This window comes from Acipenser ruthenus, chromosome 13 (assembly GCF_902713425.1).
Source record: "Acipenser ruthenus chromosome 13, fAciRut3.2 maternal haplotype, whole genome shotgun sequence".
Lineage (NCBI taxonomy): Eukaryota > Metazoa > Chordata > Actinopteri > Acipenseriformes > Acipenseridae > Acipenser > Acipenser ruthenus.
In genome coordinates, this window is record NC_081201.1 from 4312963 (window position 1) to 4331328 (window position 18366).

Consider the following 18366-nt stretch of genomic DNA (forward strand, 5'->3'; position numbering starts at 1 on the left):
ACTGCATCCCGTTCTATCGGAACCCCAGTTTTATTGCAGCCTTCTTTTTTAATGACAAAATAAACAGTGTATTTGACACACGTTTATTTAGCCCATTACTTCCTCATGTTTGCATGCAGTTCCTGAATATTTAAATAACCCATAGGCAATATACACTTACTGTATGCAAATTTTACAAAGGCGACAGTGTGTGTTTTGCAAAGAAGCAAATCCTTAACTAGCTTGGGAAGACCAGGACATGTCTGCTTTGTAGAAAGAACAACCAGAGCAATTAGGACTCCCACATTAGCCACAAAAGAGAGTAAGAGCTTGAGGCACCAGAGCCAGACATGCTAGCTTTATTGATTAGTCTCAAAGAGTTAGCTGGCTAATGTAAGGACTGACTAAACTTAATATGAGAAATCCCTGCCAAGATGCAATACAGTACATACACATTGGTGTACAGCTTTATCGCCCCCATCTAGACAACATCCCCACATAAGAGAAGAGTACACCTAAAGTAAGGAAATGAATGTTTCTGTTTAAGGGATGGATGGCCGCCATTAACATCACTGATATCAGGATTTTTATGAATGCAATACAAAATCTATTAGGCACAAATATTATAATGTATTATAAGCACTAAACTGACTACTTCAATATCATGTAAAACAAATAAACGTGCATTACAATCCCTTTATACCAGAACTGCGACACTGTAGAGTGCCCTTTATCCTCAAACCCTTTCCGAGCATCAGTATTAAAACATTATTTTGTATGATCGAGAATTGCAAAAGTATAATTATAGACGCCTAAATAGGTTTTGAAAATAGCAATTGAAGCTAAACAAGCATAAAGTTTTGGTCTCCAATTGTTTTGGCATGCTTTACTCAAACAGCTAATGAGAAGCTGAAACCATTATGATGAAGCTGTGCACATTATTAACAGCCTCTGTGCCAGTCAGGGACAGACATCCCATTTCCATTGCTATAAAGATCAGTCATCCAGTTAACTATTTAGAGATACGTGGTGGGAATCTAAGGGAGTGTCTTCCAAAAATGGCAATTTGCGATTGTGATGCTCATTTTAGGTTCAATTGCAAATGTGATTGAGTGAATTCACAGTTATACTTTTCCTGTACCTGATCCACAGACACTACACATTGCCACTTGTACTGTGTACTAATTACGGTGCTATTGCAGCAATAAATTGGCTGGTTGTATTTTATTATTGTTTCTAGGCTTACAAGGAGACATGGCAACTGATAGCAATTTAAGAGTGATTTGCATCATTTTACCTCGGCATCTATCAATGAATGTTGGAAGTTGTGGATGAACCCATTAACTCTCCGACAGTCCACAAAGGAAAAACCTGACAATTATCTACTTCAAGTAAAGAGCTGTAGGTTTGGTGTTCCAGCAGGTTTAAGAAGAGTGCTAAACATAATGGTTAGTTTTTCAACTAACTCTTCTTTTTGACAGATTCTAGATTAAACTCAACAGTGGCACAAACCTGCACAGTCTTATGTCACTTGTCACATTCATCATTCTGAAGAAAACCGATGTGCTGCACTTTTGGTAGGGTGACCCTCTGCCACGTTACTACATTTTATTTACACTTTCAAATAACAGTATTGTGCTGCAGAAATATGCATATCTTATTAAAAATGAGACGACTTAACATCTTGAACCTTTAGCCCCAAACCATTGACTCCAGCGACAGCATGGCATGCGCTTCATTGCTCTATAGTGGGCCAGGAGCAGCACATCATGTCCTCTTGGTAAAGCTAGCTCTCTGTCTTAAAGCGGTGGCATGCAGCTGCCACACAAGCTTCAGAAATGTAAACACGTTTTTAAGGGTAATCACATTTGGAGCCTTAAGTATTGCTGTTTATTTATATAACTTGGCGACGTCTTCAGATTAAAAATACAGTTAAAACCGGTGTAATGTCAATTTTTGATACCTCGTCAACATTTGCTACTGGTAGTAAAATATGACATGTGTAACCGTCAATTTTGCTACCTTGTCAATATCTGCTACCTATACCAAAATGTAATCCGTAGCTATAAACGTTATTTTGTTTGGTCTTGTTAAAACGGTTCAACAATTCATTTTGGTGGTTATATAGGGAGTAGTTAAAAAAATTATATAGCAGACCTAAAATAATGTTTAGCCACTACATTCTGATCTGGTTGTTTTTAGGGTCACAGATTCTGAATGATATTCACCATATAGAGTACAAACAGTGATTTCTAATGCATCCTTTTTTGTCTTACCAGTAGCATAGGTTTTATGGTGTAGTTAAGTACTTTTCAGATGGTAGATGCAAATGGTAGTTGAAGTGATTGCTCATTTCTATTTAGTCTCTAAGATATTGGCTTGCATTGCAGTTAGTGTGAACTATGGAATTCTGATTAAGTAGTAAGGAACACTATACCCTTACACACCACCTTTCACTATAATACACAATGTCCTTAATCATACTCCACTGCTCTTGAGAATCAATTGAATATTTTACTGGTGCTTGTCATATTTAAAACATGAACACCTACTTCTAATGCCTTGGAGCAGACATGCCATTTAATATGTGTCCACAGAGTTGGGAGTTAATGAGTAACTGCATACGCTATGTTGGCCAAGGTTCCTGCATAGTGGTCTGGTAATTGGTGGTAAATAAGAGCTACTGTATATGGATGAAAATATTGATGTGTAGAAACTGGATAAATCTAGATTGCTTTTCCTTCATGCTTTGATTAAATACATCTTACACCTCTACAAACCTATCAAGCTGTTTTTTTAATGTACATGGTGGTATGTTTGCTTTGCCGTGGTAACCTTCAACCTAATTTTCTACACTTTTAAGACCCAACTTGGCAACATTTTAGATCAACCAGCTACTAAGAACCGGATGAGCACTGATGGGCCAAATGGCCTCCTCTCATCCGTAAATGTTCTTAAGTGCACATTTAACATTTTAAATGATATGTCTAAATGTTTTCACTGCAGATACAGCATTAACAGTGTTTTGAGTTGCTGTAAATAAAAGCAGGTTGATCCTAACCATGGCTCTTGGATATTTAATACTGATAAAAAAAAGTTGTTCAGTTGATAATGTCAGGCTGTGAGACAGTATAGAGCTTCACAGAGAGAAGGTGAGATGTTCAGTTGATAATGTCAGGCTGTGAGACAGTATAGAGCTTCACAGAGAGAAGGCGAGATGTTCAGTTGATAATGTCAGGATGTGCCGTGTTTGCATTATGCAGCCTCAGTACAAGGGCTGCTCTGTAGATGCGATGCGGATCTCTTTGATTGGCAGCAGTGTATGGGCTCTGACATCTCAAAAGAATAAAATAACACACTCACAGGGGATGTGCTGTTCACCCACAACACTCAGCTGTGTTGAGAATTCATTTACTTATTGATTAGGATGATTGCAGTATTTATATTTTATGTAAAATAGAGCAAATGTTTTGGCTAACGCCTTCTTCTGCGGCGTACTTATAGATGTTTAAGTATAAATTAAACTAGTATTTTTTGGCCCTGATGTGTATAAAAAATAATATAGAAGATGAAAAGCAAACACATCTCAGATATATTGCAGAGATGCATTTTTTATGTTATTTATAAATCTGTAATGTAATTGTGGTGTCCCAATACAAATATAAAAGCTGGATGGGCATGGATCCAGTATTGATTATACAAACTTATGAACACTTCAGCTGTTGGTATAGTGCCCCATTGTTATAGATAGAGATGAGAAGGGAGACCACTCCACTCTGTCTCTTGTACATGGCAGTAATAGAGCTGTGCTATTGAGGAAAAGTTCGTCCTTTGGCTAATGGAGTTTTTAATGGTTGACATAGCAGGGTAATAATTGTCCTAATGCATTCATAATCATCTGCAGTAATTCTTCGGAGTCCCTGATACAGGGTTATGAAAGGTCAAGTCTTTGTAGCTGCAGCTCACCATGCATTCAGTGGCTTATACAGCTCACCACTTCAAGTGGAGAGTGGGCAATTATTTCAGCTCGCTCGTCACATGAACAATGGGTGTAGCTCTGCACATCAGACTGAGTTGAAGTAGTTTGCAGCTTCCTCACATGTTAAGTTAATGGCAGATCCTTTGAAGGTGTTGACCTCTTGAGTCACGTCTCTGGTGTGACCATGGTTATTGCAATCTGCTTTATGTCGAGTGGAATAGCCCCACTGCCGGACTCATTAGAAAGTTATTTACCATGAAGGTGGATGACTAACTAGTATTTTCGTGTTCTCCTGCTGAAACCACTTCTTAATACCGTACTCTCTCTTTACAAAGCAAATCGATGACAATCAAATTGCAGCGATTGCAGTAGACATTACTAAACCAGCGGAGATGCATGTCTCTGAGGACAGGGATACAGTGTAAAGTAGAGGCGCACTTACCTGTACACATTTGGTTGTATCAAATTGCGTTGAAACTTGGTTAGGACATTCATTTCTTGGGAGAATTAAAATCTAGCTCATGGAAACCTACAGCATGAGTTCTGGCCCCAGATTACAGTATTGAAGACTTCAGAAGCGCTTGCCTGAATTCAGTTAAACTTTGCATGGGTGTTTGTTACAGTACATTATTGAATATACTATCCATGTACTGTGGATCACACAGCAGGAGAAACTCATCCAGCCTTACTGTTTTATCCTGATAAGAGGGGTAAATATGTTACTTGCATTCTGCTTTGTTTAGTGCAACATAACCTGTAGTACAGCCTTAATTTCAATGATTATTTTCTTGCAGAGCCAGATGTGATTGGTTGCTTTGTTATGTTTCCTCAGAGCAAAGCAGAGAAGAGAATTGATTTTGTGTTCTAAGCTAGGGCCACTGCACCTCCATTGTAACCCTGCTTACCTAGCACTATGGATTCTAAACAGCGTGTTTACCTTTTATTCTGTGTACATTCCAAAATTGGGCCAATAGTTGGGTGTGACTTCCTGAACTGTTCATACACAGAGGCTGTATCCTTTTTTTTTGCTTTTGTGGTCTTGTTTTTATATTATTGAGTTTTACCGATAACATGTAATGTATAAACAGCAGCTTGTAGGTTTACACAAGCAACAGGCAAAACCTCAATAATGTAAACACGGCACGCCTATGGAGGAAATTCAGCCCTGTTTACCTTCCCGTGCAGTATCACACCCACAAAATACTATCTGTGGAACCTGTTTAAACAAAAACACTCAGCTATAAAACTGTTATTTCTGTTTGCGAACTACGTTAACTATATTGTGTCAACAGCAAGTACAAATGTATCAGAGCGTTACTGGAAATGTTGAGCTGAAAACCTTACACAAGTCTCAAAGACTTTCTATGAGAAGCTAAACTGAAGCCTGTCACTGATGTTGGCCCATGTTGCAGGGCCATTCCAGTGAGCTCAACTGAAAGCATTATCAGCAGATGTTTGAGTCACCACTTTCAATCTTATGGCAATTGTATGATGAACTGCACATGTGGGAAGAAAAAGAAAACAAAAGCATTTCTCAAACACTATGTTCCAGAACAGTTTAAACACCTAAGTGTCAATCCAGATTTAAACTATTCTACTGCTTTTGATTATAATTTATTTATTTGCCATGAAATACACACCATGCCTACTCCTGTATACTGTCATGAGTCTCTGTGAAAGAACACCAGTTTTCACATGCAAGACACGGATGGTTACCTGGCAAATTAGAAATGTTTGACAAGAGAGTAGAGGAAGATTGACAACACTTGACAGTGTTTAATGTCACGGTTTTAATAGGAATGCATCTAATTACTCACCTGTTGTGTCACATTAAATAGAATGGCTCCTTTGCCAATTAAATGACTTTCCCATTCCTGTGTTTGCAGAATACGTATGTGTCTTGCAGAAGTGCATTGTAATAAAAGTGCATTAATTTCTGGTTGCTCTTAAGGCAGATGTTGGTCACATGACACATCTTAACCAGTTAATGTTGTATTTCCCCTTATTAAAGTGTGCATAGCCAAATGTAATGAAAGCTGAAAAAAAAAACATGGAGTCACAAGTGATTGGATAAAGCATTCTATTAGTATTTATAGAAAGCATTGCAGCAAATTCTAATGTGTGCTACCAATGTAACTTGTTTATTTAAACAGTTCAACCTCTCTGAATAGTGAACAATGTGTTTGTGTATATTGGAAAAGTCAACATCCTTAAATCTGTCTTCTGCTTTGTTACAGTTTATTAGATTTTCCAAATAGGCTTTTGACCATACCCTCCCATTGGCTTATTTGCAATAGTCTTGTGAGGATCTCTGGGTGTGTGTTGTTAATTGCCTTGGATTGAGGTGCCACCAAGTTTTTGATTTTCTATTTTAAATAGAAACTCCTTGTTTAACCTGTCCTCTTAGAAGATGACACTATACGCATCGTTCCCTGACTCAGTAATATTGGGACCCTTGAAAGTAAACAGAGACTGAGAGAGTACTCATGTTTCAAAACTCATTTCAGACATGTGAGAGTATGAACTCTGTATAATGCTCTCGTCTTGTAAATAGGGACCCATGTGAACAAAGGGACAGGGATAACTGATCACGTCTTCCTCTGGGACAGGCTTTTGTTTTTCTTCTGGTAACGGGAAGCCTGTAATTAGCTAAACGTTGAGGATCATTTTACTAAGCTACTTTTCCGCATTACATTTTACTGTGCTTTAATAAATACAACTTACATTTAAAGCACTGATCCGTGTAAATCAAATACAGCATATTTATCGATTGACTGTGGAGAAAATCTGGTATCGGTATAGTAGTTTTGGAAGCAAAACATTACAATCAAATGCTAGATGAGTGGAAAAAGATATTTTTAAAAATCTGGATGGTAGAGATAAGCCCTGCCGCAATGATTTTAATGAGCAGCAACAACACATATAAGACCTGTTAGCTGTAGCTTTCGAAAGGCATTACTGAATAATATCAAAAATGGTTTATTTTCCTCTGACTCATAATTGTATTAATGGGCATGGCCAGTTTGTTTTTCCAAAGCTTATTTACAAGAACATTGGAGCGAATACAACTGGGATTAATGATTGCTGCAAGGTTTGTTGTGTGTGTGTGTTTGTTTTTTTCATTGAATAAAAAACAGAATATTTCACACTGAGGCATATTTTGTCAGTGAGGAGGGTGGGGGGTACAGACTTGACATCAACACTATATAAAAGTAATACAATTTTTCAAGTAATTCAGTCTTTTACCAGGGAAGTTGATTAATATTGTAACTCACCAGTATATTTAATAACAATAACTTTGTTGCATTCTGGTTGTAACCCAGTTCTCAAAATTAAACAACAAAGGTATAATAATACAATCACATAAGGGATATTTTTCATGTTGTAGTAACTGTATTTCCTTGAACCTCTAACTCTAGCGTTTTTTGTTTTCTTTTGATAGATGAAATGCTATGTTGATTACAGCACTTCAGGATTTGATGCACATTGTTTTGTGCTTGTTTGTGGTTGATGTTTACAGCATTTATAAAACACAAAATGCTGAAACGGCTCAGTTTGGTTGAAACAAGGGGCCCAGCCTGGTATTAACTGAATCAGATCAGGTTGGGTGGAGTGCCTGGGGATATTTGACTTGGCTTACAAGCAAAGGAATGTAAATACATTAGGATGGTCTGATCATCTCACATTTGCAAACCTGAAAGACTGGCTTCTTTTGGTTTTTTGGTTTTTTTTTTTTGCAATGCAGACCAGATCAGCCTAAAGTGTCTTTATATTAGTAAGCGCCAGCACCATCTGGTGCACAGTGTATTGCCAGCAAAACTAAAGGAAACTGCTCTTACTTCTAAAAAGAAAAGATGATCTAGGGCAGTGGTTTTCAACCTGTGGTACACGTAAGGTTTGTGAAAGGAAGTGAAAGGGTTACCGTAACAAGCTGAAAAAAAAGTTTATCTTTGTAAACTCCAATAAACCAACGTTATCTTTCGCCAGTCACATCGGAGCATGCCTAAATAAAGCTTTTGAGCCAACACGAACAGATTTTTTTCGTCTGTTGTATTTTGCATCCCAGATATAATAGATTTACTTACTGTTTACCGTCAGGAGTTTAAGGAGGATTTAATTGCACAGCAGATTTTTTTTCGGTTTGATAAGCTAATAATATCTCTTCAGCCAAAGAAGCAGACACAGTAATTTAAGAGTACCTTAGCATAATGAAAAACAGTAGCGGGAGTTTTGTACAAAAGCAGGGTCAGCTGTTGCAGGGAAAACAAAGTTTATTTCTCAAACTGACCAGAAATACTTGTGACAGCAATTAGGAAGTGTACTGCTGAGAAAAAAATAAAACTTAAATGTACTGCAGTTAAATTTAGCTCTCAGATTGTGGTAATGAAAATTTCAAAAATATATGACAATGTGCTTGCTGTGGTGTACTTAATATCGTACGTATAACAAAACAAACTCACTGAAATTTAAACTTGTTTTTACTGAAAAATACAAACCTGGTTGTAATGGGGAAGGTCTCTTTACAAAAGCCATTTAAGATTGCACATAGTTACTGGTACACCTGGTGGTCCCTGCTGGTACCAATGGTACTTCATATGAAATGGTTGAAAAGCACTGATCTAGGGGGCAGTGATGCAGATGTATATACAGTGGGCAAAAAGAGCTGAAGAGCAGCTCTCGAACCCTGGTGATAGCACCCCAACACAGACTTCAATAACATAGAGAAACCCCAGTAGCTGAGGAACTGGAATTATAACTACTCAGAATGGTTACAAACATCATACTTTATAACAGTAAAAATGTAAGAACCTTATTTATAACCGTACTACAGTACTTCAGATTTTATGGCTTTCAGACAGTATTTTGCTTTATTTTTTTGTTTGTCCTTGACTGGATAAAAATGCTAACCAACACAAAGAAAACTAAGCAATAAAAGTTTTTCTTTTTTTTTTTTTCTCATTTGTCCGAAACAGTTAAAGAGGATTTTGTTCCAGTGCTGGTTCTTCCCTCCCTTGCAGAAACGCGAATGATACATTAAATAAAATATTCTGGGCACAGGTACAGCTAGTACCTAAAAATAGGAAAACACATCATAGTTATGTCTTAGGAGTCAACATTCTGACCCTTTGATGCCCCAGTGTTGGCCTTTTGATTTCAGGTTTCTACCTTTTACACTTGACATCAGGTAAGTAAGTGGTTGACTCCTTCTCTCTGCCACTGTGGCCTATTAGAAGCATTTATTTCCTTATCACTACCTGTCAGCCAGTGTGTTTGTGTTTTGATTTGTTTTGATTTTTCCAAGGTGACGGGACCCCACTTAAAAGCCCCACGCGGTCTCTCTAAATCAACAAAATAGTATTTCTGGGAACGCTGAATGGAGGCAGCTGTGCGAGAATAATATCTGGACTCTCTTTCATATCTTCTACCCGTTAGTGTTTTACCAGTGAGGCTTCGAGAAGTTTTGTGGATGAAAGCGCCAAGGCAAACACCATTATCTGTCCATCATCAAGCTCTTTTTTTTTTTGCCATCAACCAAATAAATGAGGCTTAACAGCTATTTTCATCTGTGCTGCTTGGAGAGTAAAAGGTAACAGCATGTACAGTACCAGATCACTCTGCATGTCAGGGTTACCAGAGCCTGATCCTTCAGATTACAGCATTCCCTACCCAGCGCACTTTACCAGTCTGGAATGGCAGTGTAGCGGAGTGAGCGGAATGCTCTCTACAGTTCAGTATTTGATCAGTCTTGACCAAGCTCTCTCTCCTTGCCGGTAGCTCGCTCAAATCCACTCTCGAGTTCCTGGTTGTAAAAGAGGAAGCTGGTTTGCTTGTGAAATCGTATGATGCGCACTGAACCTTCATTTCCCCAGAGCTGTGTGGGGAATTGCTCAAAATTAAAATAATTGGACACTCCTTAAAAAAAAAAAAAAACAGAGCCGTGTTAGAATGCATATACACAATAATGGTACCATTTGACAAACTGGCTCAATACTTTCTGTAGGGTTGTGTACACAATGTACATATACAATGTACATAAATAGATCGCTATCTAGCTATTATCTACTGCCAGTGATTTGCCTATATAAATATTATACAATGATTTAGCTAATGCATGCTATTTCTTGGGAATTTTATCTAACTTTGCATGGAAATTTGTAACAAAGTTTAAAACAGGTCACATTAGAGGCACATTCATTCAAAGATGAATGATTCAGAAACCTCAGCAAATGGAATGAGAAGGGTGTGGATTAAAAAACTAAATTGATTTTCCATAACCGTAAGGGAAGAAACCAATTATTAATTCACCCACTGTGAACAGTTCTTTTTTTTAGAATAGAAAATTACTTTTGAGGGAACATCAGCCATTGTGTATTGATGTTCATTTGATGGAAAAAGTGTGCCCACAGCACACAGAGACACACAAAATAAGCAGAAAAGTCATTTGTACGTGATTACACAGTGATTGAACAATTAAGCATCTCTATTAAAAAAAATTTCTCCTATAAATATACAGAAAGTGTCGGATGAACTGTGAGAAACTGATACAGGACAATCAATTCCTTGTGCATTATTTTCTCTGTTTGCATCTGTTCAGCTGGCCTTGTGTGTCATGTGCTTTGTAAAAGTGTGTGACTCCCCAGCAACCCAGAATGGACTGCTGAAGCACAATGAGGCAAACTTTCCCCAGCCAGTTTTCCTCCCAACCCCAGAAGGAGCACAAAGGCCAATGCAGTGCTGCTTGTGGAACCCAAGTCAAGATTGGCAACTCTGTGCAACTGAGATTCAAACTCACATGACTCACTTAAAACTTGTAAACACTTCAGTAAAATTCACACATGCACAGTAACAGTATATACATTTGTTAAACATATCTAGATGTTTTACATTTATACACCAGGCCGGGGGGAAGAGAACTTTATTTTGTATTTTCCAGGCTTGGGAGCTTAAAAAGAAGGAACTAGCATATTTATAGTCACAAGAATACAACAGGACATTGCTGAATGTTATTTTCGTATCCTTCTGTTTTCCAGTAACAAACTAGAACCATTTAGTGTCTTGTGTATACACCTCTGACAAACATTTTAAATGGTTTTGTGTTGCTTCAGTTTTACCAGGCTCGAGCAGACCTGAGTGAAACGCTGGCACTCATTCATGAAACCTTATCTAAATGATAAATGGTCGTTTGTTTCTTTCTAATGTGTGTCGACAGCTCAAGCTATCAAAACCCCATTAATATCCAAGGTAAAATGAATGAATTATTGTCTTTGTCCAGAGTAGTCTGTTCCGTATCTTTATGGAGAATTGACTTTGTCAGCTGTCATGTGAGTACTTTAAATTAGACTGGGGTTGCAATGACTACTGACATCGTCCAGTGGTTAAAGAAAAGGGCTTGTAACCAGGAGGTCCCCGGTTCAAATCCCACCTCAGCCACTGACTCATTGTGTGACCCTGAGCAAGTCACTTAACCTCCTTGTGCTCCGCCTTTCGGGTGAGATGTAATTGTAAGTGACTGCAGCTGTGCATAGTTCACACACCCTAGTCACTGTAAGTTGCCTTGGATAAAGGCATCTGCTAATACACAAATAATTGAGAACCAGGTCAAAGAGGAGGTGTGTTCTATAAATCATCTAACCTGGCCATTTGATAGATACGGGTATTCCTGGCGATACTCATTACATTGCAGTCTGGAAAAGCTCTAGCTTCAGCATCATTCTATGTGCACAGAATGAGAGTAATGATTATATACATGAAATAAAATATATTTATCTTTGAAACGCTGTGCACAGCAAGTTGTCATTTATTAACCAAAATCGCTTCAACAACAGCAGAGCTTTTGAGTACTTCACCACTTCTTATCATTAAACGACAGGTCAGTTATTTAATGATCGCATTTGTTCTGTTAAATCAAGCCGCTACCTGTTGTGAGCCGTCCTATGCAGGTTGGAAATAGCAGTAACAGCATTATAAAGTGGTTAGCTTACGTAACTGCAGTGATCTTGGGGAGAGATCAGGTAAATGGGCCCAAGCACATTAGATCATGGTGGATTCTAGGTTGTGTGACCCTAGTGGGACACATCTCAAGCTCATCAGGAGGACAGATGAGTGTGTCTTCAGTCAGGCAACCTGTTTGTTTTCTGGTTAATTCAAAAACATTTCACACATTAGAAATTTGGAAATAAACGTGGTGATGGGAGTTTGGGTACAGGTTCTAAAATTCTATATAAATTCGATGTCCATTCTGTTAACTATAGTCTCTTTTTGATCACCAACAACAACAGCAGCTTCTATCAATTCTGATGACGCATCATAAGGGATTAGGTTTTTTTATGTTGTCGGAGATCCGCCAGCAAGAAGGATTAGTCACCATGGAGTGTGCGATAGAGATCATCCGTGTCTTTACACTGTACTGGGCTGCGTGAAGAAGGTCATGAATGGAACTTATGTTTCAATTGAGATGCTATCTATAAACCTTTTATAAAAAGACCAGCTATCATGTTATGTAAAAAAAACCTGCTAAAATGTACTAAAACTACCTTTGTTTGGTTGCTTCTTTAAGAATACAGTAGCAACTAAATTATCATCCAATATAAGTCTGCGGTTTGCACAACCCCAGCTCTGACCATGAGACCAAGGGCAAGTACTAGATCCTCCTCTCTCTATTCAACACGAGAGCTGCTTCAGTAATTAAGGTCAAGGCTTGTGCACACAGCCCGCTCCCATCATTTCAGTCTCACCTGACACATAGCTGATGTAACAAAACAGCTAGAACGTAGATGATGACTGTAGTACTGACAAGCTAATGAAGAAATAACCATTGATGGGGGCTGGAACAGTGGCAACAAAGTACACAATGGTGTTACTGGGTTAGTTAGATAACATAATAAATGCAGTGACCTGGATATTAGCTATCATAGGTAATGGCATATATGAAGAGCAACAGGAAGAAAATATTTAGCCCCAAGATGGGGGAGACTAACATGTTAAGAGAATAACACAGAGGTTTAATTGGAATTGATAGCGATTTGCAGCCTAGATCCAGATACTTTGTAGTTTTATTTATATATGTCTTGAATTTGTTTAAACCAGGATAGCAGATGCATGTAATATCCAAGCAGGACCAGGTCACTGTATTTTGTATCTTGCTCTTAATTGTACTGTAATTCTTGATATGTATTTTATTTTGTATACAACTGTAAGTTGCCCAGGGTAAGGGCATCTGCTAAGAAATAAACAAACAAATAAATAAATAAATAAATAAATAAATAATAATAATAATAATGTACAAGTATAGCAGTCGTTTTCTCTTGAAATTATTCTCTCTTCATCCTGTCTGTACAGATCCCATGAGAAGCATTAATTAAATATTGACTATAACTGTACTGTATGTACTTCTTTATTTACTGGAGCTGTGGTAGAAAACTCTATTCGCAGTACATTTTTATTAAATATTTCTAAGAGCACAGCAAAACTCCACATTCTCTTTCAATCAGAATGTGATGTGACCCTCTCAGTAGACAACAGATATCCTCACTCTGTTCCTGCATTCTCAATATTCAATAGGTGCTGTGCATAATGAGGTTCAGGTCATGTCTAGTATGCGTAATAAACAGCTGCACATGGATACACTTTGAACACACTGTACTGTTCTGCCTGGATCAAAGAATGATGAAACATTTTATATTTAAAAAGACACACATTCAGTTTGTGATCTGAATGCATCAAAAAAACATGTTTATTCTCATTACCATATTATATTTTTCTCTATATTAAAAAATTATATTATCTTTCACTGTAACTTGTTGAAAACTCCAATTAAAAAAATAAAAAAATGACCTTCAGCTGATTTACTTGGGCTTACTGACATATTGCAGTATAACAAAATTCATGTTTAATACCACTTGGTCAAAACCAACATTTTCAAGACCTTGGTCGTAAGGAAGCTGTAAGGTTTTATAACATACTCAAAGGTAGTTAGTGTGGGATTGAGCAGATATGCAGTGGCCTGTGTCTGCTTTTCAATTTTTGTGTAAAGAGAATAGTAGGGGTCGGACATGTTTGCCTTTCCTTCTGTGAAATGTTTCATAATTCGGTGTTTTCAATATTTCAATAATTTTCTATGTGTAAGGCTGACAGTGAAACAAACAGGGAGAGCTGTATTTTTTTTATCGTGTTTCAAACCAGCCTGTTTTTAAAAAGGTTGCATTAAGTTCTAGCTGGAATAAAGATATGTTAACAAACATGAAATGAACTGTAAGAGATGGTGTTCTGTTTAGTTCTTGACGAAAATGCTGTCTACCAGTAAATCCAGAACCATACAAACACATGTACCCTTTGGGTTAGGCAGCTTCAGAAAGATTTAGGGTTCTGCAAAGTATTAGATGACTTAACCATTTAATGTGCAAAACAGTATTGTATCAGTACTTGTATATAAGGCAGGCTTTCATGATGGTCTGTGCTGGTGACTATTACCTAACAAAGTTTTGTTACTGAGATTTGTTGGACTGAAACTTTGCTATTTCATGGATACTGGAGATCGTCGCATGAAGACCAGAGTTCACAAGATTGGGATCTATTCACAAATATAAAGATGTTCCCATTATTAAACCTGGTCCCGTTGTTGCTTACAGTTTAATTGCAGTGCTATAGTGCAAATGCAGCACATCTAACACATCTACTGGAATATATCCAGAAGCACAAAGCCCACAGTGAGCACTTTCCAGTGGGAGAGTAACCCCTATAGGGAGCACAGCCATTGGCAGTGCTCCGGGTTACAATGGTAATTGGGAAGGTCATATTTTAGCAAGACCAATCTTTGACAATGTCCCGGGTGTACTGTATATAGTAAGAGATCTGGCTGTGCTCCAGGTTATAGATAAAGTATTAACTGGGGAAGGCCGTATTTTAGCATGGTCTGTCTTTGGCAAAGTTCTAGGGTATAGTTTGTAACAAGAGGTCAGTGTTTACCAGGCCCAGTCATTAGCAAAATGGACCAACTATTCTCGTCTTGCCTAGTAAAGGGGTCGAATTTAATAAAGAGGGACTGAATCCCCCAGTTGTGTGAAGTTATTGGAGGTGCTCCAAGTGCTGACCAAGCTGATCATTCATTAAAGCCCTCCTGATGCTGCTCTGTTACTGCATAAACACACACAGTGTCCAGATGCTGCCAGTCACATGCAGCTGACACAGCTAATGTTCAGTAAAGCATAATGAGAGACAGCAGCAGCTAAGCAGTGATTTGCGAGTTTCAATTGTGATTGTAGATGGGGAGGGGAAACCTGCATTATATATTTTTAATTAAATTGCTTAAATACATTGTAGACGCCAGAGCCAAATCATATCATACAATATTGAAGTTTTATGGTTTTAGGTATCTGACAATGAAGATACAGCTCCTTTTCTGGGTTATAATAATAATAATTAGTCATTTAGCAGACTTACAGTCATTTAGCGACTTACAGAGGCCCGGGTAGTGTTGCTACCCCACGGGAAAGAGTTAATTTATCCATGCATGTATTTGTACATTACTCTATTGCATGACAGGGTATGCATGTTTGCAAACAAAGCCAGCATCCTTGTTCAACAACCCCAGCAATCCGTTTTTGTTAAAACATTGTTTAAGAGTCCCTGCACTAGTATGACGCGGCAAACAAATTTTGTTAAAATGCCCATTCAGCAAATGTAGCAGCAAACAAAACGGTCATAAACTTACAAGCATGAGAGATAGCTATGCAGTGTAAATCCTAGCACTGGCACAGTTATGCTTGCTGTATTAAGGATCTGATACATGTCCTTAAACTGCCTTTATCTAGGAAACAGTAATAACACTCAGGCAAGACAGAAAATGGTTTGCAATAGGTATAAAGTGTGGAGGCAGCAGTGTGGAGTAGTGGTTAGGGCTCTGGACTCTTGACCAGAGGGTTGTGGGTTCAATCCCCAGTGGGGGACACTGCTGTTGTACCCTTGAGCAAGGTACTTTACCTAGATTGCTCCAGTAAAAACCCAACTGTATAAATGGGTAATTGTATGTAAAAATAATGTGATATGTGAAATAATGTATAATGTGATATCTTGTAACAATTGTAAGTCGCCCTGGATAAGGGCGTCTGCTAAGAAATAAATAATAAATAATTATAATAAAGAATGATTTCTAAAGAAGTCTGCTGCAATGACTCCATAAAAGCCAGCTTAAAAGGGAAGTGGTTTCATTTCAGGCCGAGCAGGCTGTGGGTTCTGCCCAGATACAGTAGAAGACCCAGATAGATTGTGTTACCTGGCCGGCTATCTGTGCATGTACTGGTTTCTGTAAATTCAAACTGTGGCCAGATCAAAGCCTTAAGTCACCACACAGGCGATCTAACTGATAGACACTATTGATACGCTATCACTGGTTTAAAAAAGGCTTTATGTTCAGTTATCTTCTCGCTTCGTCACAATTCAAACAATTGCAACAGAAGGCAAGTGCCTTGCTGCTTGCCCCATGCACCATATGTGGCATATTGGTATTGAGATAAAATTATAGCGATTTGTCCCACGTTAATCAGTTCACTTACAGGTTCAGCTGGTTTGTATAAACAGTGAGCCTGGTTAATAAGAACAACATTTTTAAATAAATAATCTTTATAAAGTAAAATGAGGGCCTCCAGGGGCCATGAGTCCCTGCGAATTGTTCACTGTTACCATGAAGATAAGGTGAGGTTTCCCCCACAGTGACATTTCTATTCATTAATAATGTATTCATTGGGTGAGGACTGATGGCTGGAGTTTATCTTACAGATATGCAAAATTTGTCACAGTCAATCTAGTTGATTGGTGCCAGGGACCATAATTTTAGTTGCTACCTGGGGAAAAAGTTTCAGCTTCTCCAAGGAAATTTCTCTCTCATTGAACATAATGTATTTGCCTGGTGCATATTTAATCTGGGGTCAATTTACCTTTTGATACAACTCTGAATATTTAAAGTGTTTTTTTTATAGGAAAAGTGTAAGGCAACATATTGGGGCATATTTTTTTTAAATGATTTCATTCCGTTTTTATTTTGTTTTTCACAGCCAGACCAGAAGAAATGTTTTTGCTTCCCCAGTGGTTAACGAAGGAAAAAACACTTCCCCTGCTTCAGAGGCAGCGGAGACCACTGCACGTGCAACCATGCATAGCTTCTAGGTCAGAATTTACACATTAATAGTTCGAAAACCTTTGAAATAACAAGCAGGATAAATATAACTTATTTTGTTCGAATTTTTCCTCAGTGATGACTGTTTTTTTTATGAAAGCATTTGTCCATTAGAACTGTACTCTTATAACAATGAACATAGCACCTGGATGTGTTTATTAGAAAAAGATACAGCGTTTATTTGGGGAAAAAAACCGAGACATGTATCAATCTTATTTCCATTGTTGAAACTGCCATCGTTTTGCAATTCGTGTCAAAGACAGCCCCAGTATCATTTGAGAACTGCTTAGATGAGAGGTAACAGTCCTGAATGCTGGATTGTCAATAATTAACATCTCATTAGCACGCTGTTTAAATATGGTTTCCAAGACAACCTCAATATAACCAGTAGCACAGACCTGGCTCTGACTTTGCAGACTAGATTCATTTCATGTGATGTATTTGAAGAATAATAATAAAAAAAAAGACCATTATGCATTTGACAGCGTTTCATTGCATACTGCATGTTTTTTTCTTCTTCTCCATAATCAGGATTTTATTACAGGGGCAGAATGTTTTCTATATAAAAATACATTTAAAAAAAAAATTAAAATGTATTAGTCTCTGAAATAAATGTAATAATGCCCCGATGACATCCAAAACAAACAAAAAAAACATGCTTAGATTTAGAAGCACACTATTTGAAGACCTAATAAGATTGCTTTCTGTTCTTGATTATTAATATTGTTTCAACACACCAAGATGGTTGACCTGTTGGGTTAATATGGTGGAAGGAAATGTCATTGTAAATGAAGATGGATTTGTAAAGAATAAAACAGACAATGCAGGCTTTATAACCCAAGGAGACAAACTGCTGGACACATGAGAAAAAGGGTATTACGTACTGATCACGTACCACCAACATTTTCTGTTTTACATCATGTGAGCATGTCTGTGTCAAATGAACCTCGACAAACATATTATCAAGCTCTTTGCAAATTCTCAAGTATATTTTTTTAACCACCAATTACCGTTCGTAGCAGGGTGAAGATTTATCTAAAATAAAGAAAAAAAATTCACTCATTAACAAGTACATTGTTTTTAAAACAAATAACATTTCTATTAGTAGTATATTTGTCAAAGAATTATTAAGCAAAAGGTGATACAGAAATTTAATGGGTTTATAAATAACGGATTTACTTTTAAGCCTCTAAAGTGACCTTGGGTTACTTTTAAAAGAATAAAAGCAGAACTAGGC